This window comes from Lithobates pipiens, unplaced genomic scaffold (genome assembly GCF_037356315.1).
Source record: "Lithobates pipiens isolate NorthernLeopardFrog02 unplaced genomic scaffold, aLitPip1_a1.2 Scaffold_18, whole genome shotgun sequence".
Taxonomy (NCBI): Eukaryota; Metazoa; Chordata; class Amphibia; order Anura; family Ranidae; genus Lithobates; species Lithobates pipiens.
In genome coordinates, this window is record NW_027507758.1 from 580,718,739 (window position 1) to 580,743,130 (window position 24,392).

The following is a 24,392-nucleotide window of genomic DNA, read 5'->3' on the forward strand; positions in this document are numbered from 1 at the left end:
TTTGCCAGCGATTCCCACGGGGAGTGGGTCCATGTGGCAAAGTCACAATGTAGACGACTAGGCGTTTCCATTGATTTTCGACCAGCGAATCCCAAGTCAAGCGTGGGCGAGAGCTGGACTCTCCTAGACCAGCTGAGCGAGGGTGGTGGCAAGTGGCCCGGCGTGGAGCATTGGTGGTTCAGTGGTAGAATTCTCGCCTGCCACGCGGGAGGCCCGGGTTCGATTCCCGGCCAATGCAATTATGGGCTCTTTGTGTTTGCAGCGCTCTCCCCCAATTTCCAGCCCCGTGGAGTGCATCAAGGCACAAGGTGTTTCTTGTCGAGAATGTACTAGGCGGTGTGAGTGCTTTTTGAAACCAGCCTTCTCCCAATTACATCATTGAAACCCATGGGGCCATGCCTCTGAAGGGGCTCAGTTGTCAAAGGTCGTAGGAGGGAAAAAAAAGGGGGGTGCAAACCTTCTACGCTAGGAAAGTGGGTGGCTCTCCTGGTGTCTAGCGGCCAGAGCAGGTTGTGGATTTCGCAAAACTGACTATATTTTACACATAGCCCAGGAGAGGACAGGGATCAGCCATAGCGCAAGCAACACACTCGAGCAAAGGGGGATTAGCTCAAGTGGCAGAGCGCTCGCTTTGCATGCGAGAGGTAGCGGGATCGATGCCCGCATTCTCCAAACGCAGCTTTCCTGGTTTCACGGGAGGCACCTTGCTTTTGTGTTTGATGTTGAAGCTTGGAACCGAGCGCCGTGAGCAACATGGGAAGCCGGAGTGCTCCTCATAACATGTGCCAAGGCATTGCCACGTTTTTGTGGTGGCATCTGTGGCTTCAGCCAAAGTCACGTAGGCAGTATTGGACAAAAGCAATCAATTAAAGAAAGCACGACCAGGCTTCCATGGCCAAGAGACAATATTCCATTAGGGGGAAAGGTGCCAGTGCCATGCTTACGCTGAGAGCTTTGGACTCGTTGAATCACCTGAATCAGGTTCAACTTCTCTTTGTGTGCGAAAGAAAGGCCTTTGGGCCCGCAAGCAAATATCGATTGGCATAGGAAAAGGCAACGTAGCAGAGGATGGTTTCGATCCATCGACCTCTGGGTTATGGGCCCAGCACGCTTCCGCTGCGCCACTCTGCTCTTGTCGCTGGCCATCCTCATGGATTTCGACAAGCGAATCCCAAGTCAAGCGTGGGCGAGAGCTGGACTCTCCTAGGCCAGCTGAGCGAGGGTGGTGGCGCCTGGCCCGGCGTGGAGCATTGGTGGTTCAGTGGTAGAATTCTTGCCTGCCACGCGGGAGGCCCGGGTTCGATGCCCGGGTTCGATTCCCGGCCAATGCAATTATGGGCTCTTGGTGTTTGTAGCTCTCTCCCCCAATTTCCAGCCCCATGGAATGCCTCAAGGCACAAGGTGTTTCTTGTCGAGAATGTATTAGGCGGTGTGAGTGCTTTTTGAAACCACCTTCTCCCAATGACATCATTGAAACCCATGGGGCCATACTTCAGAAGGGGCTCAGTTGTCCAAGGTCTTGGGGGAGTGGCTCTCCTGGTGTCTAGCGGCCAGAGCAAGTTGTGGATTTAGCAAAACTGCCTATAGTTTACACATAGCCCAGGAGAGGACAGGGATCAGCCATAGCACAAGCAACAACCTCAAGCAAAGGGGGATTAGCTCAAATGGTAGAGCGCTCGCTTAGCATGCGAGAGGTAGCGGGATCGATGCCCGCATTCTCCAAATGCAGCTTTCCTGATTTGCCAGGAGACACCTTGCTTTTGTGTTTGATGTTGAAGCTTGGAACCGAGCGCCGTGAGCAACATGGGAAGCCGGAGTCCTCCTCATAACGCGTGCCAAGGCGTTGCCACGTTTTTGTGGTGGCAACTGTGGCTTCAGCCAAAGTCACGTAGGCAGTGTTGGACAAAAGCAATCTAGTAAACAAAGCACGAGCAGGCCTCCATGGCCAAGAGACAATATTTCATTAGCGCAAAAGGTGCCAGTGCCATGCTTACGCTGAGAGCTTTGGACTCGTTGAATCACCTGAATCAGGTTCAACTTCTCTTTGTGTGCGAAAGAAAGGCCTTTGGGCCCGCACGCAAGCAAATATCGATTGGCATAGGAAAGGGCAACGTAGCAGAGGATGGTTTCGATCCATCGACCTCTGGGTTATGGGCCCAGCACGCTTCCGCTGCGCCACTCTGCTCTTGTCGCTGACCAACCTCAACAACCACATGTGGATGTAGTTTGCCAGCGATTCCCACGGGGAGTGGGTCCATGTGGCAAAGTCACAATGTAGACGACTAGGCGTTTCCATTGATTTTCGACCAGCGAATCCCAAGTCAAGCGTGGGCGAGAGCTGGACTCTCCTAGACCAGCTGAGCGAGGGTGGTGGCAAGTGGCCCGGCGTGGAGCATTGGTGGTTCAGTGGTAGAATTCTCGCCTGCCACGCGGGAGGCCCGGGTTCGATTCCCGGCCAATGCAATTATGGGCTCTTTGTGTTTGCAGCGCTCTCCCCCAATTTCCAGCCCCGTGGAGTGCATCAAGGCACAAGGTGTTTCTTGTCGAGAATGTACTAGGCGGTGTGAGTGCTTTTTGAAACCAGCCTTCTCCCAATTACATCATTGAAACCCATGGGGCCATACCTCTGAAGGGGCTCAGTTGTCAAAGGTCGTAGGAGGGAAAAAAAAGGGGGGTGCAAACCTTCTACGCTAGGAAAGCGGGTGGCTCTCCTGGTGTCTAGCGGCCAGAGCAGGTTGTGGATTTCGCAAAACTGACTATATTTTACACATAGCCCAGGAGAGGACAGGGATCAGCCATAGCGCAAGCAACACACTCGAGCAAAGGGGGATTAGCTCAAGTGGCAGAGCGCTCGCTTTGCATGCGAGAGGTAGCGGGATCGATGCCCGCATTCTCCAAACGCAGCTTTCCTGGTTTCATGGGAGGCACCTTGCTTTTGTGTTTGATGTTGAAGCTTGGAACCGAGCGCCGTGAGCAACATGGGAAGCCGGAGTGCTCCTCATAACATGTGCCAAGGCATTGCCACGTTTTTGTGGTGGCATCTGTGGCTTCAGCCAAAGTCACGTAGGCAGTATTGGACAAAAGCAATCAATTAAAGAAAGCACGACCAGGCTTCCATGGCCAAGAGACAATATTCCATTAGGGGGAAAGGTGCCAGTGCCATGCTTACGCTGAGAGCTTTGGACTCGTTGAATCACCTGAATCAGGTTCAACTTCTCTTTGTGTGCGAAAGAAAGGCCTTTGGGCCCGCAAGCAAATATCGATTGGCATAGGAAAAGGCAACGTAGCAGAGGATGGTTTCGATCCATCGACCTCTGGGTTATGGGCCCAGCACGCTTCCGCTGCGCCACTCTGCTCTTGTCGCTGACCATCCTCATGGATTTCGACAAGCGAATCCCAAGTCAAGCGTGGGCGAGAGCTGGACTCTCCTAGGCCAGCTGAGCGAGGGTGGTGGCGCATGGCCCGGCGTGGAGCATTGGTGGTTCAGTGGTAGAATTCTCGCCTGCCACGCGGGAGGCCCGGGTTCGATTCCCGGCCAATGCAATTATGGGCTCTTGGTGTTTGTAGCTCTCTCCCCCAATTTCCAGCCCCATGGAATGCCTCAAGGCACAAGGTGTTTCTTGTCGAGAATGTATTAGGCGGTGTGAGTGCTTTTTGAAACCACCTTCTCCCAATGACATCATTGAAACCCATGGGGCCATACTTCAGAAGGGGCTCAGTTGTCCAAGGTCTTGGGGGAGTGGCTCTCCTGGTGTCTAGCGGCCAGAGCAAGTTGTGGATTTAGCAAAACTGCCTATAGTTTACACATAGCCCAGGAGAGGACAGGGATCAGCCATAGCACAAGCAACAACCTCAAGCAAAGGGGGATTAGCTCAAATGGTAGAGCGCTCGCTTAGCATGCGAGAGGTAGCGGGATCGATGCCCGCATTCTCCAAATGCAGCTTTCCTGATTTGCCAGGAGACACCTTGCTTTTGTGTTTGATGTTGAAGCTTGGAACCGAGCGCCGTGAGCAACATGGGAAGCCGGAGTCCTCCTCATAACGCGTGCCAAGGCGTTGCCACGTTTTTGTGGTGGCAACTGTGGCTTCAGCCAAAGTCACGTAGGCAGTGTTGGACAAAAGCAATCTAGTAAACAAAGCACGAGCAGGCCTCCATGGCCAAGAGACAATATTTCATTAGCGCAAAAGGTGCCAGTGCCATGCTTACGCTGAGAGCTTTGGACTCGTTGAATCACCTGAATCAGGTTCAACTTCTCTTTGTGTGCGAAAGAAAGGCCTTTGGGCCCGCACGCAAGCAAATATCGATTGGCATAGGAAAGGGCAACGTAGCAGAGGATGGTTTCGATCCATCGACCTCTGGGTTATGGGCCCAGCACGCTTCCGCTGCGCCACTCTGCTCTTGTCGCTGACCAACCTCAACAACCACATGTGGATGTAGTTTGCCAGCGATTCCCACGGGGAGTGGGTCCATGTGGCAAAGTCACAATGTAGACGACTAGGCGTTTCCATTGATTTTCGACCAGCGAATCCCAAGTCAAGCGTGGGCGAGAGCTGGACTCTCCTAGACCAGCTGAGCGAGGGTGGTGGCAAGTGGCCCGGCGTGGAGCATTGGTGGTTCAGTGGTAGAATTCTCGCCTGCCACGCGGGAGGCCCGGGTTCGATTCCCGGCCAATGCAATTATGGGCTCTTTGTGTTTGCAGCGCTCTCCCCCAATTTCCAGCCCCGTGGAGTGCATCAAGGCACAAGGTGTTTCTTGTCGAGAATGTACTAGGCGGTGTGAGTGCTTTTTGAAACCAGCCTTCTCCCAATTACATCATTGAAACCCATGGGGCCATACCTCTGAAGGGGCTCAGTTGTCAAAGGTCGTAGGAGGGAAAAAAAAGGGGGGTGCAAACCTTCTACGCTAGGAAAGCGGGTGGCTCTCCTGGTGTCTAGCGGCCAGAGCAGGTTGTGGATTTCGCAAAACTGACTATATTTTACACATAGCCCAGGAGAGGACAGGGATCAGCCATAGCGCAAGCAACACACTCGAGCAAAGGGGGATTAGCTCAAGTGGCAGAGCGCTCGCTTTGCATGCGAGAGGTAGCGGGATCGATGCCCGCATTCTCCAAACGCAGCTTTCCTGGTTTCACGGGAGGCACCTTGCTTTTGTGTTTGATGTTGAAGCTTGGAACCGAGCGCCGTGAGCAACATGGGAAGCCGGAGTGCTCCTCATAACATGTGCCAAGGCATTGCCACGTTTTTGTGGTGGCATCTGTGGCTTCAGCCAAAGTCACGTAGGCAGTATTGGACAAAAGCAATCAATTAAAGAAAGCACGACCAGGCTTCCATGGCCAAGAGACAATATTCCATTAGGGGGAAAGGTGCCAGTGCCATGCTTACGCTGAGAGCTTTGGACTCGTTGAATCACCTGAATCAGGTTCAACTTCTCTTTGTGTGCGAAAGAAAGGCCTTTGGGCCCGCAAGCAAATATCGATTGGCATAGGAAAAGGCAACGTAGCAGAGGATGGTTTCGATCCATCAACCTCTGGGTTATGGGCCCAGCACGCTTCCGCTGCGCCACTCTGCTCTTGTCGCTGGCCATCCTCATGGATTTCGACAAGCGAATCCCAAGTCAAGCGTGGGCGAGAGCTGGACTCTCCTAGGCCAGCTGAGCGAGGGTGGTGGCGCCTGGCCCGGCGTGGAGCATTGGTGGTTCAGTGGTAGAATTCTCGCCTGCCACGCAGGAGGCCCGGGTTCGATTCCCGGCCAATGCAATTATGGGCTCTTGGTGTTTGTAGCTCTCTCCCCCAATTTCCAGCCCCATGGAATGCCTCAAGGCACAAGGTGTTTCTTGTCGAGAATGTATTAGGCGGTGTGAGTGCTTTTTGAAACCACCTTCTCCCAATGACATCATTGAAACCCATGGGGCCATACTTCAGAAGGGGCTCAGTTGTCCAAGGTCTTGGGGGAGTGGCTTTCCTGGTGTCTAGCGGCCAGAGCAAGTTGTGGATTTAGCAAAACTGCCTATAGTTTACACATAGCCCAGGAGAGGACAGGGATCAGCCATAGCACAAGCAACAACCTCAAGCAACAACCTCAAGCAACAACCTCAAGCAAAGGGGGATTAGCTCAAATGGTAGAGCGCTCGCTTAGCATGCGAGAGGTAGCGGGATCGATGCCCGCATTCTCCAAATGCAGCTTTCCTGATTTGCCAGGAGACACCTTGCTTTTGTGTTTGATGTTGAAGCTTGGAACCGAGCGCCGTGAGCAACATGGGAAGCCGGAGTCCTCCTCATAACGCGTGCCAAGGCGTTGCCACGTTTTTGTGGTGGCAACTGTGGCTTCAGCCAAAGTCACGTAGGCAGTGTTGGACAAAAGCAATCTAGTAAACAAAGCACGAGCAGGCCTCCATGGCCAAGAGACAATATTTCATTAGCGCAAAAGGTGCCAGTGCCATGCTTACGCTGAGAGCTTTGGACTCGTTGAATCACCTGAATCAGGTTCAACTTCTCTTTGTGTGCGAAAGAAAGGCCTTTGGGCCCGCACGCAAGCAAATATCGATTGGCATAGGAAAGGGCAACGTAGCAGAGGATGGTTTCGATCCATCGACCTCTGGGTTATGGGCCCAGCACGCTTCCGCTGCGCCACTCTGCTCTTGTCGCTGACCAACCTCAACAACCACATGTGGATGTAGTTTGCCAGCGATTCCCACGGGGAGTGGGTCCATGTGGCAAAGTCACAATGTAGACGACTAGGCGTTTCCATTGATTTTCGACCAGCGAATCCCAAGTCAAGCGTGGGCGAGAGCTGGACTCTCCTAGACCAGCTGAGCGAGGGTGGTGGCAAGTGGCCCGGCGTGGAGCATTGGTGGTTAAGTGGTAGAATTCTCGCCTGCCACGCGGGAGGCCCGGGTTCGATTCCCGGCCAATGCAATTATGGGCTCTTTGTGTTTGCAGCGCTCTCCCCCAATTTCCAGCCCCGTGGAGTGCATCAAGGCACAAGGTGTTTCTTGTCGAGAATGTACTAGGCGGTGTGAGTGCTTTTTGAAACCAGCCTTCTCCCAATTACATCATTGAAACCCATGGGGCCATACCTCTGAAGGGGCTCAGTTGTCAAAGGTCGTAGGAGGGAAAAAAAAGGGGGGTGCAAACCTTCTACGCTAGGAAAGCGGGTGGCTCTCCTGGTGTCTAGCGGCCAGAGCAGGTTGTGGATTTCGCAAAACTGACTATATTTTACACATAGCCCAGGAGAGGACAGGGATCAGCCATAGCGCAAGCAACACACTCGAGCAAAGGGGGATTAGCTCAAGTGGCAGAGCGCTCGCTTTGCATGCGAGAGGTAGCGGGATCGATGCCCGCATTCTCCAAACGCAGCTTTCCTGGTTTCACGGGAGGCACCTTGCTTTTGTGTTTGATGTTGAAGCTTGGAACCGAGCGCCGTGAGCAACATGGGAAGCCGGAGTGCTCCTCATAACATGTGCCAAGGCATTGCCACGTTTTTGTGGTGGCATCTGTGGCTTCAGCCAAAGTCACGTAGGCAGTATTGGACAAAAGCAATCAATTAAAGAAAGCACGACCAGGCTTCCATGGCCAAGAGACAATATTCCATTAGGGGGAAAGGTGCCAGTGCCATGCTTACGCTGAGAGCTTTGGACTCGTTGAATCACCTGAATCAGGTTCAACTTCTCTTTGTGTGCGAAAGAAAGGCCTTTGGGCCCGCAAGCAAATATCGATTGGCATAGGAAAAGGCAACGTAGCAGAGGATGGTTTCGATCCATCGACCTCTGGGTTATGGGCCCAGCACGCTTCCGCTGCGCCACTCTGCTCTTGTCGCTGGCCATCCTCATGGATTTCGACAAGCGAATCCCAAGTCAAGCGTGGGCGAGAGCTGGACTCTCCTAGGCCAGCTGAGCGAGGGTGGTGGCGCCTGGCCCGGCGTGGAGCATTGGTGGTTCAGTGGTAGAATTCTCGCCTGCCACGCGGGAGGCCCGGGTTCGATTCCCGGCCAATGCAATTATGGGCTCTTGGTGTTTGTAGCTCTCTCCCCCAATTTCCAGCCCCATGGAATGCCTCAAGGCACAAGGTGTTTCTTGTCGAGAATGTATTAGGCGGTGTGAGTGCTTTTTGAAACCACCTTCTCCCAATGACATCATTGAAACCCATGGGGCCATACTTCAGAAGGGGCTCAGTTGTCCAAGGTCTTGGGGGAGTGGCTCTCCTGGTGTCTAGCGGCCAGAGCAAGTTGTGGATTTAGCAAAACTGCCTATAGTTTACACATAGCCCAGGAGAGGACAGGGATCAGCCATAGCACAAGCAACAACCTCAAGCAAAGGGGGATTAGCTCAAATGGTAGAGCGCTCGCTTAGCATGCGAGAGGTAGCGGGATCGATGCCCGCATTCTCCAAATGCAGCTTTCCTGATTTGCCAGGAGACACCTTGCTTTTGTGTTTGATGTTGAAGCTTGGAACCGAGCGCCGTGAGCAACATGGGAAGCCGGAGTCCTCCTCATAACGCGTGCCAAGGCGTTGCCACGTTTTTGTGGTGGCAACTGTGGCTTCAGCCAAAGTCACGTAGGCAGTGTTGGACAAAAGCAATCTAGTAAACAAAGCACGAGCAGGCCTCCATGGCCAAGAGACAATATTTCATTAGCGCAAAAGGTGCCAGTGCCATGCTTACGCTGAGAGCTTTGGACTCGTTGAATCACCTGAATCAGGTTCAACTTCTCTTTGTGTGCGAAAGAAAGGCCTTTGGGCCCACACGCAAGCAAATATCGATTGGCATAGGAAAGGGCAACGTAGCAGAGGATGGTTTCGATCCATCGACCTCTGGGTTATGGGCCCAGCACGCTTCCGCTGCGCCACTCTGCTCTTGTCGCTGACCAACCTCAACAACCACATGTGGATGTAGTTTGCCAGCGATTCCCACGGGGAGTGGGTCCATGTGGCAAAGTCACAATGTAGACGACTAGGCGTTTCCATTGATTTTCGACCAGCGAATCCCAAGTCAAGCGTGGGCGAGAGCTGGACTCTCCTAGACCAGCTGAGCGAGGGTGGTGGCAAGTGGCCCGGCGTGGAGCATTGGTGGTTCAGTGGTAGAATTCTCGCCTGCCACGCGGGAGGCCCGGGTTCGATTCCCGGCCAATGCAATTATGGGCTCTTTGTGTTTGCAGCGCTCTCCCCCAATTTCCAGCCCCGTGGAGTGCATCAAGGCACAAGGTGTTTCTTGTCGAGAATGTACTAGGCGGTGTGAGTGCTTTTTGAAACCAGCCTTCTCCCAATTACATCATTGAAACCCATGGGGCCATACCTCTGAAGGGGCTCAGTTGTCAAAGGTCGTAGGAGGGAAAAAAAAGGGGGGTGCAAACCTTCTACGCTAGGAAAGCGGGTGGCTCTCCTGGTGTCTAGCGGCCAGAGCAGGTTGTGGATTTCGCAAAACTGACTATATTTTACACATAGCCCAGGAGAGGACAGGGATCAGCCATAGCGCAAGCAACACACTCGAGCAAAGGGGGATTAGCTCAAGTGGCAGAGCGCTCGCTTTGCATGCGAGAGGTAGCGGGATCGATGCCCGCATTCTCCAAACGCAGCTTTCCTGGTTTCACGGGAGGCACCTTGCTTTTGTGTTTGATGTTGAAGCTTGGAACCGAGCGCCGTGAGCAACATGGGAAGCCGGAGTGCTCCTCATAACATGTGCCAAGGCATTGCCACGTTTTTGTGGTGGCATCTGTGGCTTCAGCCAAAGTCACGTAGGCAGTATTGGACAAAAGCAATCAATTAAAGAAAGCACGACCAGGCTTCCATGGCCAAGAGACAATATTCCATTAGGGGGAAAGGTGCCAGTGCCATGCTTACGCTGAGAGCTTTGGACTCGTTGAATCACCTGAATCAGGTTCAACTTCTCTTTGTGTGCGAAAGAAAGGCCTTTGGGCCCGCAAGCAAATATCGATTGGCATGGAAAAGGCAACGTAGCAGAGGATGGTTTCGATCCATCGACCTCTGGGTTATGGGCCCAGCACGCTTCCGCTGCGCCACTCTGCTCTTGTCGCTGGCCATCCTCATGGATTTCGACAAGCGAATCCCAAGTCAAGCGTGGGCGAGAGCTGGACTCTCCTAGGCCAGCTGAGCGAGGGTGGTGGCGCCTGGCCCGGCGTGGAGCATTGGTGGTTCAGTGGTAGAATTCTCGCCTGCCACGCGGGAGGCCCGGGTTCGATTCCCGGCCAATGCAATTATGGGCTCTTGGTGTTTGTAGCTCTCTCCCCCAATTTCCAGCCCCATGGAATGCCTCAAGGCACAAGGTGTTTCTTGTCGAGAATGTATTAGGCGGTGTGAGTGCTTTTTGAAACCACCTTCTCCCAATGACATCATTGAAACCCATGGGGCCATACTTCAGAAGGGGCTCAGTTGTCCAAGGTCTTGGGGGAGTGGCTCTCCTGGTGTCTAGCGGCCAGAGCAAGTTGTGGATTTAGCAAAACTGCCTATAGTTTACACATAGCCCAGGAGAGGACAGGGATCAGCCATAGCACAAGCAACAACCTCAAGCAAAGGGGGATTAGCTCAAATGGTAGAGCGCTCGCTTAGCATGCGAGAGGTAGCGGGATCGATGCCCGCATTCTCCAAATGCAGCTTTCCTGATTTGCCAGGAGACACCTTGCTTTTGTGTTTGATGTTGAAGCTTGGAACCGAGCGCCGTGAGCAACATGGGAAGCCGGAGTCCTCCTCATAACGCGTGCCAAGGCGTTGCCACGTTTTTGTGGTGGCAACTGTGGCTTCAGCCAAAGTCACGTAGGCAGTGTTGGACAAAAGCAATCTAGTAAACAAAGCACGAGAAGGCCTCCATGGCCAAGAGACAATATTTCATTAGCGCAAAAGGTGCCAGTGCCATGCTTACGCTGAGAGCTTTGGACTCGTTGAATCACCTGAATCAGGTTCAACTTCTCTTTGTGTGCGAAAGAAAGGCCTTTGGGCCCGCACGCAAGCAAATATCGATTGGCATAGGAAAGGGCAACGTAGCAGAGGATGGTTTCGATCCATCGACCTCTGGGTTATGGGCCCAGCACGCTTCCGCTGCGCCACTCTGCTCTTGTCGCTGACCAACCTCAACAACCACATGTGGATGTAGTTTGCCAGCGATTCCCACGGGGAGTGGGTCCATGTGGCAAAGTCACAATGTAGACGACTAGGCGTTTCCATTGATTTTCGACCAGCGAATCCCAAGTCAAGCGTGGGCGAGAGCTGGACTCTCCTAGACCAGCTGAGCGAGGGTGGTGGCAAGTGGCCCGGCGTGGAGCATTGGTGGTTCAGTGGTAGAATTCTCGCCTGCCACGCGGGAGGCCCGGGTTCGATTCCCGGCCAATGCAATTATGGGCTCTTTGTGTTTGCAGCGCTCTCCCCCAATTTCCAGCCCCGTGGAGTGCATCAAGGCACAAGGTGTTTCTTGTCGAGAATGTACTAGGCGGTGTGAGTGCTTTTTGAAACCAGCCTTCTCCCAATTACATCATTGAAACCCATGGGGCCATACCTCTGAAGGGGCTCAGTTGTCAAAGGTCGTAGGAGGGAAAAAAAAGGGGGGTGCAAACCTTCTACGCTAGGAAAGCGGGTGGCTCTCCTGGTGTCTAGCGGCCAGAGCAGGTTGTGGATTTCGCAAAACTGACTATATTTTACACATAGCCCAGGAGAGGACAGGGATCAGCCATAGCGCAAGCAACACACTCGAGCAAAGGGGGATTAGCTCAAGTGGCAGAGCGCTCGCTTTGCATGCGAGAGGTAGCGGGATCGATGCCCGCATTCTCCAAACGCAGCTTTCCTGGTTTCACGGGAGGCACCTTGCTTTTGTGTTTGATGTTGAAGCTTGGAACCGAGCGCCGTGAGCAACATGGGAAGCCGGAGTGCTCCTCATAACATGTGCCAAGGCATTGCCACGTTTTTGTGGTGGCATCTGTGGCTTCAGCCAAAGTCACGTAGGCAGTATTGGACAAAAGCAATCAATTAAAGAAAGCACGACCAGGCTTCCATGGCCAAGAGACAATATTCCATTAGGGGGAAAGGTGCCAGTGCCATGCTTACGCTGAGAGCTTTGGACTCGTTGAATCACCTGAATCAGGTTCAACTTCTCTTTGTGTGCGAAAGAAAGGCCTTTGGGCCCGCAAGCAAATATCGATTGGCATAGGAAAAGGCAACGTAGCAGAGGATGGTTTCGATCCATCGACCTCTGGGTTATGGGCCCAGCACGCTTCCGCTGCGCCACTCTGCTCTTGTCGCTGGCCATCCTCATGGATTTTGACAAGCGAATCCCAAGTCAAGCGTGGGCGAGAGCTGGACTCTCCTAGGCCAGCTGAGCGAGGGTGGTGGCGCCTGGCCCGGCGTGGAGCATTGGTGGTTCAGTGGTAGAATTCTCGCCTGCCACGCGGGAGGCCCGGGTTCGATTCCCGGCCAATGCAATTATGGGCTCTTGGTGTTTGTAGCTCTCTCCCCCAATTTCCAGCCCCATGGAATGCCTCAAGGCACAAGGTGTTTCTTGTCGAGAATGTATTAGGCGGTGTGAGTGCTTTTTGAAACCACCTTCTCCCAATGACATCATTGAAACCCATGGGGCCATACTTCAGAAGGGGCTCAGTTGTCCAAGGTCTTGGGGGAGTGGCTCTCCTGGTGTCTAGCGGCCAGAGCAAGTTGTGGATTTAGCAAAACTGCCTATAGTTTACACATAGCCCAGGAGAGGACAGGGATCAGCCATAGCACAAGCAACAACCTCAAGCAAAGGGGGATTAGCTCAAATGGTAGAGCGCTCGCTTAGCATGCGAGAGGTAGCGGGATCGATGCCCGCATTCTCCAAATGCAGCTTTCCTGATTTGCCAGGAGACACCTTGCTTTTGTGTTTGATGTTGAAGCTTGGAACCGAGCGCCGTGAGCAACATGGGAAGCCGGAGTCCTCCTCATAACGCGTGCCAAGGCGTTGCCACGTTTTTGTGGTGGCAACTGTGGCTTCAGCCAAAGTCACGTAGGCAGTGTTGGACAAAAGCAATCTAGTAAACAAAGCACGAGCAGGCCTCCATGGCCAAGAGACAATATTTCATTAGCGCAAAAGGTGCCAGTGCCATGCTTACGCTGAGAGCTTTGGACTCGTTGAATCACCTGAATCAGGTTCAACTTCTCTTTGTGTGCGAAAGAAAGGCCTTTGGGCCCGCACGCAAGCAAATATCGATTGGCATAGGAAAGGGCAACGTAGCAGAGGATGGTTTCGATCCATCGACCTCTGGGTTATGGGCCCAGCACGCTTCCGCTGCGCCACTCTGCTCTTGTCGCTGACCAACCTCAACAACCACATGTGGATGTAGTTTGCCAGCGATTCCCACGGGGAGTGGGTCCATGTGGCAAAGTCACAATGTAGACGACTAGGCGTTTCCATTGATTTTCGACCAGCGAATCCCAAGTCAAGCGTGGGCGAGAGCTGGACTCTCCTAGACCAGCTGAGCGAGGGTGGTGGCAAGTGGCCCGGCGTGGAGCATTGGTGGTTCAGTGGTAGAATTCTCGCCTGCCATGCGGGAGGCCCTGGGTTCGATTCCCGGCCAATGCAATTATGGGCTCTTTGTGTTTGCAGCGCTCTCCCCCAATTTCCAGTCCCGTGGAGTGCATCAAGGCACAAGGTGTTTCTTGTCGAGAATGTACTAGGCGGTGTGAGTGCTTTTTGAAACCAGCCTTCTCCCAATTACATCATTGAAACCCATGGGGCCATACCTCTGAAGGGGCTCAGTTGTCAAAGGTCGTAGGAGGGAAAAAAAAGGGGGGTGCAAACCTTCTACGCTAGGAAAGCGGGTGGCTCTCCTGGTGTCTAGCGGCCAGAGCAGGTTGTGGATTTCGCAAAACTGACTATATTTTACACATAGCCCAGGAGAGGACAGGGATCAGCCATAGCGCAAGCAACACACTCGAGCAAAGGGGGATTAGCTCAAGTGGCAGAGCGCTCGCTTTGCATGCGAGAGGTAGCGGGATCGATGCCCGCATTCTCCAAACGCAGCTTTCCTGGTTTCACGGGAGGCACCTTGCTTTTGTGTTTGATGTTGAAGCTTGGAACCGAGCGCCGTGAGCAACATGGGAAGCCGGAGTGCTCCTCATAACATGTGCCAAGGCATTGCCACGTTTTTGTGGTGGCATCTGTGGCTTCAGCCAAAGTCACGTAGGCAGTATTGGACAAAAGCAATCAATTAAAGAAAGCACGACCAGGCTTCCATGGCCAAGAGACAATATTCCATTAGGGGGAAAGGTGCCAGTGCCATGCTTACGCTGAGAGCTTTGGACTCGTTGAATCACCTGAATCAGGTTCAACTTCTCTTTGTGTGCGAAAGAAAGGCCTTTGGGCCCGCAAGCAAATATCGATTGGCATAGGAAAAGGCAACGTAGCAGAGGATGGTTTCGATCCATCGACCTCTGGGTTATGGGCCCAGCACGCTTCCGCTGCGCCACTCTGCTCTTGTCGCTGGCCATCCTCATGGATTTCGACAAGCGAATCCCAAGTCAAGCGTGGGCGAGAGCTGGACTCTCCTAGGCCAGCTGAGCGAGGGTGGTGGCGCCTGGCCCGGCGTGGAGCATTGGTGGTTCAGTGGTAGAATTCTCGCCTGCCACGCGGGAGGCCCGGGTTCGATTCCCGGCCAATGCAATTATGGGCTCTTGGTGTTTGTAGCTCTCTCCCCCAATTTCCAGCCCCATGGAATGCCTCAAGGCACAAGGTGTTTCTTGTCGAGAATGTATTAGGCGGTGTGAGTGCTTTTTGAAACCACCTTCTCCCAATGACATCATTGAAACCCATGGGGCCATACTTCAGAAGGGGCTCAGTTGTCCAAGGTCTTGGGGGAGTGGCTCTCCTGGTGTCTAGCGGCCAGAGCAAGTTGTGGATTTAGCAAAACTGCCTATAGTTTACACATAGCCCAGGAGAGGACAGGGATCAGCCATAGCACAAGCAACAACCTCAAGCAAAGGGGGATTAGCTCAAATGGTAGAGCGCTTGCTTAGCATGCGAGAGGTAGCGGGATCGATGCCCGCATTCTCCAAATGCAGCTTTCCTGATTTGCCAGGAGACACCTTGCTTTTGTGTTTGATGTTGAAGCTTGGAACCGAGCGCCGTGAGCAACATGGGAAGCCGGAGTCCTCCTCATAACGCGTGCCAAGGCGTTGCCACGTTTTTGTGGTGGCAACTGTGGCTTCAGCCAAAGTCACGTAGGCAGTGTTGGACAAAAGCAATCTAGTAAACAAAGCACGAGCAGGCCTCCATGGCCAAGAGACAATATTTCATTAGCGCAAAAGGTGCCAGTGCCATGCTTACGCTGAGAGCTTTGGACTCGTTGAATCACCTGAATCAGGTTCAACTTCTCTTTGTGTGCGAAAGAAAGGCCTTTGGGCCCGCACGCAAGCAAATATCGATTGGCATAGGAAAGGGCAACGTAGCAGAGGATGGTTTCGATCCATCGACCTCTGGGTTATGGGCCCAGCACGCTTCCGCTGCGCCACTCTGCTCTTGTCGCTGACCAACCTCAACAACCACATGTGGATGTAGTTTGCCAGCGATTCCCACGGGGAGTGGGTCCATGTGGCAAAGTCACAATGTAGACGACTAGGCGTTTCCATTGATTTTCGACCAGCGAATCCCAAGTCAAGCGTGGGCGAGAGCTGGACTCTCCTAGACCAGCTGAGCGAGGGTGGTGGCAAGTGGCCCGGCGTGGAGCATTGGTGGTTAAGTGGTAGAATTCTCGCCTGCCACGCGGGAGGCCCGGGTTCGATTCCCGGCCAATGCAATTATGGGCTCTTTGTGTTTGCAGCGCTCTCCCCCAATTTCCAGCCCCGTGGAGTGCATCAAGGCACAAGGTGTTTCTTGTCGAGAATGTACTAGGCGGTGTGAGTGCTTTTTGAAACCAGCCTTCTCCCAATTACATCATTGAAACCCATGGGGCCATACCTCTGAAGGGGCTCAGTTTTCAAAGGTCGTAGGAGGGAAAAAAAAGGGGGGTGCAAACCTTCTACGCTAGGAAAGCGGGTGGCTCTCCTGGTGTCTAGCGGCCAGAGCAGGTTGTGGATTTCGCAAAACTGACTATATTTTACACATAGCCCAGGAGAGGACAGGGATCAGCCATAGCGCAAGCAACACACTCGAGCAAAGGGGGATTAGCTCAAGTGGCAGAGCGCTCGCTTTGCATGCGAGAGGTAGCGGGATCGATGCCCGCATTCTCCAAACGCAGCTTTCCTGGTTTCACGGGAGGCACCTTGCTTTTGTGTTTGATGTTGAAGCTTGGAACCGAGCGCCGTGAGCAACATGGGAAGCCGGAGTGCTCCTCATAACATGTGCCAAGGCATTGCCACGTTTTTGTGGTGGCATCTGTGGCTTCAGCCAAAGTCACGTAGGCAGTATTGGACAAAAGCAATCAATTAAAGAAAGCACGACCAGGCTTCCATGGCCAAGAGACAATATTCCATTAGGGGGAAAGGTGCCAGTGCCATGCTTACGCTGAGAGCTTTGGACTCGTTGAATCACCTGAATCAGGTTCAACTTCTCTTTGTGTGCGAAAGAAAGGCCTTTGGGCCCGCAAGCAAATATCGATTGGCATAGGAAAAGGCAACGTAGCAGAGGATGGTTTCGATCCATCGACCTCTGGGTTATGGGCCCAGCACGCTTCCGCTGCGCCACTCTGCTCTTGTCGCTGGCCATCCTCATGGATTTCGACAAGCGAATCCCAAGTCAAGCGTGGGCGAGAGCTGGACTCTCCTAGGCCAGCTGAGCGAGGGTGGTGGCGCCTGGCCCGGCGTGGAGCATTGGTGGTTCAGTGGTAGAATTCTCGCCTGCCACGCGGGAGGCCCGGGTTCGATTCCCGGCCAATGCAATTATGGGCTCTTGGTGTTTGTAGCTCTCTCCCCCAATTTCCAGCCCCATGGAATGCCTCAAGGCACAAGGTGTTTCTTGTCGAGAATGTATTAGGCGGTGTGAGTGCTTTTTGAAACCACCTTCTCCCAATGACATCATTGAAACCCATGGGGCCATACTTCAGAAGGGGCTCAGTTGTCCAAGGTCTTGGGGGAGTGGCTCTCCTGGTGTCTAGCGGCCAGAGCAAGTTGTGGATTTAGCAAAACTGCCTATAGTTTACACATAGCCCAGGAGAGGACAGGGATCAGCCATAGCACAAGCAACAACCTCAAGCAAAGGGGGATTAGCTCAAATGGTAGAGCGCTCGCTTAGCATGCGAGAGGTAGCGGGATCGATGCCCGCATTCTCCAAATGCAGCTTTCCTGATTTGCCAGGAGACACCTTGCTTTTGTGTTTGATGTTGAAGCTTGGAACCGAGCGCCGTGAGCAACATGGGAAGCCGGAGTCCTCCTCATAACGCGTGCCAAGGCGTTGCCACGTTTTTGTGGTGGCAACTGTGGCTTCAGCCAAAGTCACGTAGGCAGTGTTGGACAAAAGCAATCTAGTAAACAAAGCACGAGCAGGCCTCCATGGCCAAGAGACAATATTTCATTAGCGCAAAAGGTGCCAGTGCCATGCTTACGCTGAGAGCTTTGGACTCGTTGAATCACCTGAATCAGGTTCAACTTCTCTTTGTGTGCGAAAGAAAGGCCTTTGGGCCTGCACGCAAGCAAATATCGATTGGCATAGGAAAGGGCAACGTAGCAGAGGATGGTTTCGATCCATCGACCTCTGGGTTATGGGCCCAGCACGCTTCCGCTGCGCCACTCTGCTCTTGTCGCTGACCAACCTCAACAACCACATGTGGATGTAGTTTGCCAGCGATTCCCACGGGGAGTGGGTCCATGTGGCAAAGTCACAATGTAGACGACTAGGCGTTTCCATTGATTTTCGACCAGCGAATCCCAAGTCAAGCGTGGGCGAGAGCTGGACTCTCCTAGACCAGCTGAGCGAGGGTGGTGGCAAGTGGCCCGGCGTGGAGCATTGGTGGTTAAGTGGTAGAATTCTCGCCTGCCACGCGGGAGGCCCGGGTTCGATTCCCGGCCAATGCAATTATGGGCTCTTTGTGTTTGCAGCGCTCTCCCCCAATTTCCAGCCCCGTGGAGTGCATCAAGGCACAAGGTGTTTCTTGTCGAGAATGTACTAGGCGGTGTGAGTGCTTTTTGAAACCAGCCTTCTCCCAATTACATCATTGAAACCCATGGGGCCATACCTCTGAAGGGGCTCAGTTGTCAAAGGTCGTAGGAGGGAAAAAAAGGGGGGTGCAAACCTTCTACGCTAGGAAAGCGGGTGGCTCTCCTGGTGTCTAGCGGCCAGAGCAGGTTGTGGATTTCGCAAAACTGACTATATTTTACACATAGCCCAGGAGAGGACAGGGATCAGCCATAGCGCAAGCAACACACTCGAGCAAAGGGGGATTAGCTCAAGTGGCAGAGCGCTCGCTTTGCATGCGAGAGGTAGCGGGATCGATGCCCGCATTCTCCAAACGCAGCTTTCCTGGTTTCACGGGAGGCACCTTGCTTTTGTGTTTGATGTTGAAGCTTGGAACCGAGCGCCGTGAGCAACATGGGAAGCCGGAGTGCTCCTCATAACATGTGCCAAGGCATTGCCACGTTTTTGTGGTGGCATCTGTGGCTTCAGCCAAAGTCACGTAGGCAGTATTGGACAAAAGCAATCAATTAAAGAAAGCACGACCAGGCTTCCATGGCCAAGAGACAATATTCCATTAGGGGGAAAGGTGCCAGTGCCATGCTTACGCTGAGAGCTTTGGACTCGTTGAATCACCTGAATCAGGTTCAACTTCTCTTTGTGTGCGAAAGAAAGGCCTTTGGGCCCGCAAGCAAATATCGATTGGCATAGGAAAAGGCAACGTAGCAGAGGATGGTTTCGATCCATCGACCTCTGGGTTATGGGCCCAGCACGCTTCCGCTGCGCCACTCTGCTCTTGTCGCTGGCCATCCTCATGGATTTCGACAAGCGAATCCCAAGTCAAGCGTGGGCGAGAGCTGGACTCTCCTAGGCCAGCTGAGCGAGGGTGGTGGCGCCTGGCCCGGCGTGGAGCATTGGTGGTTCAGTGGTAGAATTCTCGCCTGCCACGCGGGAGGCCCGGGTTCGATTCCCGGCCAATGCAATTATGGGCTCTTGGTGTTTGTAGCTCTCTCCCCCAATTTCCAGCCCCATGGAATGCCTCAAGGCACAAGGTGTTTCTTGTCGAGAATGTATTAGGCGGTGTGAGTGCTTTTTGAAACCACCTTCTCCCAATGACATCATTGAAACCCATGGGGCCATACTTCAGAAGGGGCTCAGTTGTCCAAGGTCTTGGGGGAGTGGCTCTCCTGGTGTCTAGCGGCCAGAGCAAGTTGTGGATTTAGCAAAACTGCCTATAGTTTACACATAGCCCAGGAGAGGACAGGGATCAGCCATAGCACAAGCAACAACCTCAAGCAAAGGGGGATTAGCTCAAATGGTAGAGCGCTCGCTTAGCATGCGAGAGGTAGCGGGATCGATGCCCGCATTCTCCAAATGCAGCTTTCCTGATTTGCCAGGAGACACCTTGCTTTTGTGTTTGATGTTGAAGCTTGGAACCGAGCGCCGTGAGCAACATGGGAAGCCGGAGTCCTCCTCATAACGCGTGCCAAGGCGTTGCCACGTTTTTGTGGTGGCAACTGTGGCTTCAGCCAAAGTCACGTAGGCAGTGTTGGACAAAAGCAATCTAGTAAACAAAGCACGAGCAGGCCTCCATGGCCAAGAGACAATATTTCATTAGCGCAAAAGGTGCCAGTGCCATGCTTACGCTGAGAGCTTTGGACTCGTTGAATCACCTGAATCAGGTTCAACTTCTCTTTGTGTGCGAAAGAAAGGCCTTTGGGCCCGCACGCAAGAAAATATCGATTGGCATAGGAAAGGGCAACGTAGCAGAGGATGGTTTCGATCCATCGACCTCTGGGTTATGGGCCCAGCACGCTTCCGCTGCGCCACTCTGCTCTTGTCGCTGACCAACCTCAACAACCACATGTGGATGTAGTTTGCCAGCGATTCCCACGGGGAGTGGGTCCATGTGGCAAAGTCACAATGTAGACGACTAGGCGTTTCCATTGATTTTCGACCAGCGAATCCCAAGTCAAGCGTGGGCGAGAGCTGGACTCTCCTAGACCAGCTGAGCGAGGGTGGTGGCAAGTGGCCCGGCGTGGAGCATTGGTGGTTCAGTGGTAGAATTCTCGCCTGCCACGCGGGAGGCCCGGGTTCGATTCCCGGCCAATGCAATTATGGGCTCTTTGTGTTTGCAGCGCTCTCCCCCAATTTCCAGCCCCGTGGAGTGCATCAAGGCACAAGGTGTTTCTTGTCGAGAATGTACTAGGCGGTGTGAGTGCTTTTTGAAACCAGCCTTCTCCCAATTACATCATTGAAACCCATGGGGCCATACCTCTGAAGGGGCTCAGTTGTCAAAGGTCGTAGGAGGGAAAAAAAAGGGGGGTGCAAACCTTCTACGCTAGGAAAGCGGGTGGCTCTCCTGGTGTCTAGCGGCCAGAGCAGGTTGTGGATTTCGCAAAACTGACTATATTTTACACATAGCCCAGGAGAGGACAGGGATCAGCCATAGCGCAAGCAACACACTCGAGCAAAGGGGGATTAGCTCAAGTGGCAGAGCGCTCGCTTTGCATGCGAGAGGTAGCGGGATCGATGCCCGCATTCTCCAAACGCAGCTTTCCTGGTTTCACGGGAGGCACCTTGCTTTTGTGTTTGATGTTGAAGCTTGGAACCGAGCGCCGTGAGCAACATGGGAAGCCGGAGTGCTCCTCATAACATGTGCCAAGGCATTGCCACGTTTTTGTGGTGGCATCTGTGGCTTCAGCCAAAGTCACGTAGGCAGTATTGGACAAAAGCAATCAATTAAAGAAAGCACGACCAGGCTTCCATGGCCAAGAGACAATATTCCATTAGGGGGAAAGGTGCCAGTGCCATGCTTACGCTGAGAGCTTTGGACTCGTTGAATCACCTGAATCAGGTTCAACTTCTCTTTGTGTGCGAAAGAAAGGCCTTTGGGCCCGCAAGCAAATATCGATTGGCATAGGAAAAGGCAACGTAGCAGAGGATGGTTTCGATCCATCGACCTCTGGGTTATGGGCCCAGCACGCTTCCGCTGCGCCACTCTGCTCTTGTCGCTGACCATCCTCATGGATTTCGACAAGCGAATCCCAAGTCAAGCGTGGGCGAGAGCTGGACTCTCCTAGGCCAGCTGAGCGAGGGTGGTGGCGCCTGGCCCGGCGTGGAGCATTGGTGGTTCAGTGGTAGAATTCTCGCCTGCCACGCGGGAGGCCCGGGTTCGATTCCCGGCCAATGCAATTATGGGCTCTTGGTGTTTGTAGCTCTCTCCCCCAATTTCCAGCCCCATGGAATGCCTCAAGGCACAAGGTGTTTCTTGTCGAGAATGTATTAGGCGGTGTGAGTGCTTTTTGAAACCACCTTCTCCCAATGACATCATTGAAACCCATGGGGCCATACTTCAGAAGGGGCTCAGTTGTCCAAGGTCTTGGGGGAGTGGCTCTCCTGGTGTCTAGCGGCCAGAGCAAGTTGTGGATTTAGCAAAACTGCCTATAGTTTACACATAGCCCAGGAGAGGACAGGGATCAGCCATAGCACAAGCAACAACCTCAAGCAAAGGGGGATTAGCTCAAATGGTAGAGCGCTCGCTTAGCATGCGAGAGGTAGCGGGATCGATGCCCGCATTCTCCAAATGCAGCTTTCCTGATTTGCCAGGAGACACCTTGCTTTTGTGTTTGATGTTGAAGCTTGGAACCGAGCGCCGTGAGCAACATGGGAAGCCGGAGTCCTCCTCATAACGCGTGCCAAGGCGTTGCCACGTTTTTGTGGTGGCAACTGTGGCTTCAGCCAAAGTCACGTAGGCAGTGTTGGACAAAAGCAATCTAGTAAACAAAGCACGAGCAGGCCTCCATGGCCAAGAGACAATATTTCATTAGCGCAAAAGGTGCCAGTGCCATGCTTACGCTGAGAGCTTTGGACTCGTTGAATCACCTGAATCAGGTTCAACTTCTCTTTGTGTGCGAAAGAAAGGCCTTTGGGCCCGCACGCAAGCAAATATCGATTGGCATAGGAAAGGGCAACGTAGCAGAGGATGGTTTCGATCCATCGACCTCTGGGTTATGGGCCCAGCACGCTTCCGCTGCGCCACTCTGCTCTTGTCGCTGACCAACCTCAACAACCACATGTGGATGTAGTTTGCCAGCGATTCCCACGGGGAGTGGGTCCATGTGGCAAAGTCACAATGTAGACGACTAGGCGTTTCCATTGATTTTCGACCAGCGAATCCCAAGTCAAGCGTGGGCGAGAGCTGGACTCTCCTAGACCAGCTGAGCGAGGGTGGTGGCAAGTGGCCCGGCGTGGAGCATTGGTGGTTAAGTGGTAGAATTCTCGCCTGCCACGCGGGAGGCCCGGGTTCGATTCCCGGCCAATGCAATTATGGGCTCTTTGTGTTTGCAGCGCTCTCCCCCAATTTCCAGCCCCGTGGAGTGCATCAAGGCACAAGGTGTTTCTTGTCGAGAATGTACTAGGCGGTGTGAGTGCTTTTTGAAACCAGCCTTCTCCCAATTACATCATTGAAACCCATGGGGCCATACCTCTGAAGGGGCTCAGTTGTCAAAGGTCGTAGGAGGGAAAAAAAAGGGGGGTGCAAACCTTCTACGCTAGGAAAGCGGGTGGCTCTCCTGGTGTCTAGCGGCCAGAGCAGGTTGTGGATTTCGCAAAACTGACTATATTTTACACATAGCCCAGGAGAGGACAGGGATCAGCCATAGCGCAAGCAACACACTCGAGCAAAGGGGGATTAGCTCAAGTGGCAGAGCGCTCGCTTTGCATGCGAGAGGTAGCGGGATCGATGCCCGCATTCTCCAAACGCAGCTTTCCTGGTTTCACGGGAGGCACCTTGCTTTTGTGTTTGATGTTGAAGCTTGGAACCGAGCGCCGTGAGCAACATGGGAAGCCGGAGTGCTCCTCATAACATGTGCCAAGGCATTGCCACGTTTTTGTGGTGGCATCTGTGGCTTCAGCCAAAGTCACGTAGGCAGTATTGGACAAAAGCAATCAATTAAAGAAAGCACGACCAGGCTTCCATGGCCAAGAGACAATATTCCATTAGGGGGAAAGGTGCCAGTGCCATGCTTACGCTGAGAGCTTTGGACTCGTTGAATCACCTGAATCAGGTTCAACTTCTCTTTGTGTGCGAAAGAAAGGCCTTTGGGCCCGCAAGCAAATATCGATTGGCATAGGAAAAGGCAACGTAGCAGAGGATGGTTTCGATCCATCGACCTCTGGGTTATGGGCCCAGCACGCTTCCGCTGCGCCACTCTGCTCTTGTCGCTGGCCATCCTCATGGATTTCGACAAGCGAATCCCAAGTCAAGCGTGGGCGAGAGCTGGACTCTCCTAGGCCAGCTGAGCGAGGGTGGTGGCGCCTGGCCCGGCGTGGAGCATTGGTGGTTCAGTGGTAGAATTCTCGCCTGCCACGCGGGAGGCCCGGGTTCGATTCCCGGCCAATGCAATTATGGGCTCTTGGTGTTTGTAGCTCTCTCCCCCAATTTCCAGCCCCATGGAATGCCTCAAGGCACAAGGTGTTTCTTGTCGAGAATGTATTAGGCGGTGTGAGTGCTTTTTGAAACCACCTTCTCCCAATGACATCATTGAAACCCATGGGGCCATACTTCAGAAGGGGCTCAGTTGTCCAAGGTCTTGGGGGAGTGGCTCTCCTGGTGTCTAGCGGCCAGAGCAAGTTGTGGATTTAGCAAAACTGCCTATAGTTTACACATAGCCCAGGAGAGGACAGGGATCAGCCATAGCACAAGCAACAACCTCAAGCAAAGGGGGATTAGCTCAAATGGTAGAGCGCTCGCTTAGCATGCGAGAGGTAGCGGGATCGATGCCCGCATTCTCCAAATGCAGCTTTCCTGATTTGCCAGGAGACACCTTGCTTTTGTGTTTGATGTTGAAGCTTGGAACCGAGCGCCGTGAGCAACATGGGAAGCCGGAGTCCTCCTCATAACGCGTGCCAAGGCGTTGCCACGTTTTTGTGGTGGCAACTGTGGCTTCAGCCAAAGTCACGTAGGCAGTGTTGGACAAAAGCAATCTAGTAAACAAAGCACGAGCAGGCCTCCATGGCCAAGAGACAATATTTCATTAGCGCAAAAGGTGCCAGTGCCATGCTTACGCTGAGAGCTTTGGACTCGTTGAATCACCTGAATCAGGTTCAACTTCTCTTTGTGTGCGAAAGAAAGGCCTTTGGGCCCGCACGCAAGCAAATATCGATTGGCATAGGAAAGGGCAACGTAGCAGAGGATGGTTTCGATCCATCGACCTCTGGGTTATGGGCCCAGCACGCTTCCGCTGCGCCACTCTGCTCTTGTCGCTGACCAACCTCAACAACCACATGTGGATGTAGTTTGCCAGCGATTCCCACGGGG

General features: G+C 53.4%; 36 non-coding genes across 36 annotated transcripts; all 36 read left to right on the forward strand.

The window, feature by feature from the left end:
* Positions 1–167: 167 nt before the first annotated feature.
* TRNAG-GCC (transfer RNA glycine (anticodon GCC)) lies at positions 168–238 on the forward strand. Its single transcript has one exon. It is a non-coding gene; the product is annotated as a tRNA-Gly (tRNA).
* Positions 239–599: 361 nt separating this feature from the next.
* TRNAA-UGC (transfer RNA alanine (anticodon UGC)) lies at positions 600–672 on the forward strand. Its single transcript has one exon. It is a non-coding gene; the product is annotated as a tRNA-Ala (tRNA).
* Positions 673–1,649: 977 nt separating this feature from the next.
* TRNAA-AGC (transfer RNA alanine (anticodon AGC)) lies at positions 1,650–1,722 on the forward strand. Its single transcript has one exon. It is a non-coding gene; the product is annotated as a tRNA-Ala (tRNA).
* A 670-nt stretch (positions 1,723–2,392) lies between these two features.
* On the forward strand, positions 2,393–2,463 carry TRNAG-GCC (transfer RNA glycine (anticodon GCC)). The gene has a single exon. It is a non-coding gene; the product is annotated as a tRNA-Gly (tRNA).
* A 361-nt stretch (positions 2,464–2,824) lies between these two features.
* On the forward strand, positions 2,825–2,897 carry TRNAA-UGC (transfer RNA alanine (anticodon UGC)). Its single transcript has one exon. It is a non-coding gene; the product is annotated as a tRNA-Ala (tRNA).
* A 575-nt stretch (positions 2,898–3,472) lies between these two features.
* TRNAG-GCC (transfer RNA glycine (anticodon GCC)) lies at positions 3,473–3,543 on the forward strand. Its single transcript has one exon. It is a non-coding gene; the product is annotated as a tRNA-Gly (tRNA).
* Positions 3,544–3,861: 318 nt separating this feature from the next.
* TRNAA-AGC (transfer RNA alanine (anticodon AGC)) lies at positions 3,862–3,934 on the forward strand. Its single transcript has one exon. It is a non-coding gene; the product is annotated as a tRNA-Ala (tRNA).
* A 670-nt stretch (positions 3,935–4,604) lies between these two features.
* On the forward strand, positions 4,605–4,675 carry TRNAG-GCC (transfer RNA glycine (anticodon GCC)). The gene has a single exon. It is a non-coding gene; the product is annotated as a tRNA-Gly (tRNA).
* A 361-nt stretch (positions 4,676–5,036) lies between these two features.
* TRNAA-UGC (transfer RNA alanine (anticodon UGC)) lies at positions 5,037–5,109 on the forward strand. Its single transcript has one exon. It is a non-coding gene; the product is annotated as a tRNA-Ala (tRNA).
* Positions 5,110–6,099: 990 nt separating this feature from the next.
* TRNAA-AGC (transfer RNA alanine (anticodon AGC)) lies at positions 6,100–6,172 on the forward strand. Its single transcript has one exon. It is a non-coding gene; the product is annotated as a tRNA-Ala (tRNA).
* Positions 6,173–7,274: 1,102 nt separating this feature from the next.
* On the forward strand, positions 7,275–7,347 carry TRNAA-UGC (transfer RNA alanine (anticodon UGC)). The gene has a single exon. It is a non-coding gene; the product is annotated as a tRNA-Ala (tRNA).
* A 575-nt stretch (positions 7,348–7,922) lies between these two features.
* Positions 7,923–7,993, forward strand: TRNAG-GCC (transfer RNA glycine (anticodon GCC)). Its single transcript has one exon. It is a non-coding gene; the product is annotated as a tRNA-Gly (tRNA).
* Positions 7,994–8,311: 318 nt separating this feature from the next.
* On the forward strand, positions 8,312–8,384 carry TRNAA-AGC (transfer RNA alanine (anticodon AGC)). The gene has a single exon. It is a non-coding gene; the product is annotated as a tRNA-Ala (tRNA).
* Positions 8,385–9,054: 670 nt separating this feature from the next.
* TRNAG-GCC (transfer RNA glycine (anticodon GCC)) lies at positions 9,055–9,125 on the forward strand. Its single transcript has one exon. It is a non-coding gene; the product is annotated as a tRNA-Gly (tRNA).
* A 361-nt stretch (positions 9,126–9,486) lies between these two features.
* TRNAA-UGC (transfer RNA alanine (anticodon UGC)) lies at positions 9,487–9,559 on the forward strand. Its single transcript has one exon. It is a non-coding gene; the product is annotated as a tRNA-Ala (tRNA).
* Positions 9,560–10,133: 574 nt separating this feature from the next.
* On the forward strand, positions 10,134–10,204 carry TRNAG-GCC (transfer RNA glycine (anticodon GCC)). The gene has a single exon. It is a non-coding gene; the product is annotated as a tRNA-Gly (tRNA).
* Positions 10,205–10,522: 318 nt separating this feature from the next.
* On the forward strand, positions 10,523–10,595 carry TRNAA-AGC (transfer RNA alanine (anticodon AGC)). Its single transcript has one exon. It is a non-coding gene; the product is annotated as a tRNA-Ala (tRNA).
* Positions 10,596–11,265: 670 nt separating this feature from the next.
* On the forward strand, positions 11,266–11,336 carry TRNAG-GCC (transfer RNA glycine (anticodon GCC)). The gene has a single exon. It is a non-coding gene; the product is annotated as a tRNA-Gly (tRNA).
* A 361-nt stretch (positions 11,337–11,697) lies between these two features.
* On the forward strand, positions 11,698–11,770 carry TRNAA-UGC (transfer RNA alanine (anticodon UGC)). Its single transcript has one exon. It is a non-coding gene; the product is annotated as a tRNA-Ala (tRNA).
* A 575-nt stretch (positions 11,771–12,345) lies between these two features.
* On the forward strand, positions 12,346–12,416 carry TRNAG-GCC (transfer RNA glycine (anticodon GCC)). Its single transcript has one exon. It is a non-coding gene; the product is annotated as a tRNA-Gly (tRNA).
* Positions 12,417–12,734: 318 nt separating this feature from the next.
* TRNAA-AGC (transfer RNA alanine (anticodon AGC)) lies at positions 12,735–12,807 on the forward strand. The gene has a single exon. It is a non-coding gene; the product is annotated as a tRNA-Ala (tRNA).
* A 1,103-nt stretch (positions 12,808–13,910) lies between these two features.
* Positions 13,911–13,983, forward strand: TRNAA-UGC (transfer RNA alanine (anticodon UGC)). Its single transcript has one exon. It is a non-coding gene; the product is annotated as a tRNA-Ala (tRNA).
* Positions 13,984–14,558: 575 nt separating this feature from the next.
* On the forward strand, positions 14,559–14,629 carry TRNAG-GCC (transfer RNA glycine (anticodon GCC)). Its single transcript has one exon. It is a non-coding gene; the product is annotated as a tRNA-Gly (tRNA).
* Positions 14,630–16,122: 1,493 nt separating this feature from the next.
* TRNAA-UGC (transfer RNA alanine (anticodon UGC)) lies at positions 16,123–16,195 on the forward strand. Its single transcript has one exon. It is a non-coding gene; the product is annotated as a tRNA-Ala (tRNA).
* Positions 16,196–16,770: 575 nt separating this feature from the next.
* On the forward strand, positions 16,771–16,841 carry TRNAG-GCC (transfer RNA glycine (anticodon GCC)). Its single transcript has one exon. It is a non-coding gene; the product is annotated as a tRNA-Gly (tRNA).
* A 318-nt stretch (positions 16,842–17,159) lies between these two features.
* TRNAA-AGC (transfer RNA alanine (anticodon AGC)) lies at positions 17,160–17,232 on the forward strand. The gene has a single exon. It is a non-coding gene; the product is annotated as a tRNA-Ala (tRNA).
* A 1,101-nt stretch (positions 17,233–18,333) lies between these two features.
* Positions 18,334–18,406, forward strand: TRNAA-UGC (transfer RNA alanine (anticodon UGC)). The gene has a single exon. It is a non-coding gene; the product is annotated as a tRNA-Ala (tRNA).
* Positions 18,407–18,981: 575 nt separating this feature from the next.
* Positions 18,982–19,052, forward strand: TRNAG-GCC (transfer RNA glycine (anticodon GCC)). Its single transcript has one exon. It is a non-coding gene; the product is annotated as a tRNA-Gly (tRNA).
* Positions 19,053–19,370: 318 nt separating this feature from the next.
* TRNAA-AGC (transfer RNA alanine (anticodon AGC)) lies at positions 19,371–19,443 on the forward strand. Its single transcript has one exon. It is a non-coding gene; the product is annotated as a tRNA-Ala (tRNA).
* A 670-nt stretch (positions 19,444–20,113) lies between these two features.
* Positions 20,114–20,184, forward strand: TRNAG-GCC (transfer RNA glycine (anticodon GCC)). The gene has a single exon. It is a non-coding gene; the product is annotated as a tRNA-Gly (tRNA).
* A 361-nt stretch (positions 20,185–20,545) lies between these two features.
* TRNAA-UGC (transfer RNA alanine (anticodon UGC)) lies at positions 20,546–20,618 on the forward strand. Its single transcript has one exon. It is a non-coding gene; the product is annotated as a tRNA-Ala (tRNA).
* Positions 20,619–21,193: 575 nt separating this feature from the next.
* On the forward strand, positions 21,194–21,264 carry TRNAG-GCC (transfer RNA glycine (anticodon GCC)). Its single transcript has one exon. It is a non-coding gene; the product is annotated as a tRNA-Gly (tRNA).
* A 318-nt stretch (positions 21,265–21,582) lies between these two features.
* Positions 21,583–21,655, forward strand: TRNAA-AGC (transfer RNA alanine (anticodon AGC)). The gene has a single exon. It is a non-coding gene; the product is annotated as a tRNA-Ala (tRNA).
* A 1,102-nt stretch (positions 21,656–22,757) lies between these two features.
* TRNAA-UGC (transfer RNA alanine (anticodon UGC)) lies at positions 22,758–22,830 on the forward strand. The gene has a single exon. It is a non-coding gene; the product is annotated as a tRNA-Ala (tRNA).
* A 575-nt stretch (positions 22,831–23,405) lies between these two features.
* On the forward strand, positions 23,406–23,476 carry TRNAG-GCC (transfer RNA glycine (anticodon GCC)). The gene has a single exon. It is a non-coding gene; the product is annotated as a tRNA-Gly (tRNA).
* Positions 23,477–23,794: 318 nt separating this feature from the next.
* On the forward strand, positions 23,795–23,867 carry TRNAA-AGC (transfer RNA alanine (anticodon AGC)). The gene has a single exon. It is a non-coding gene; the product is annotated as a tRNA-Ala (tRNA).
* The last annotated feature ends 525 nt before the right edge of the window (positions 23,868–24,392 follow it).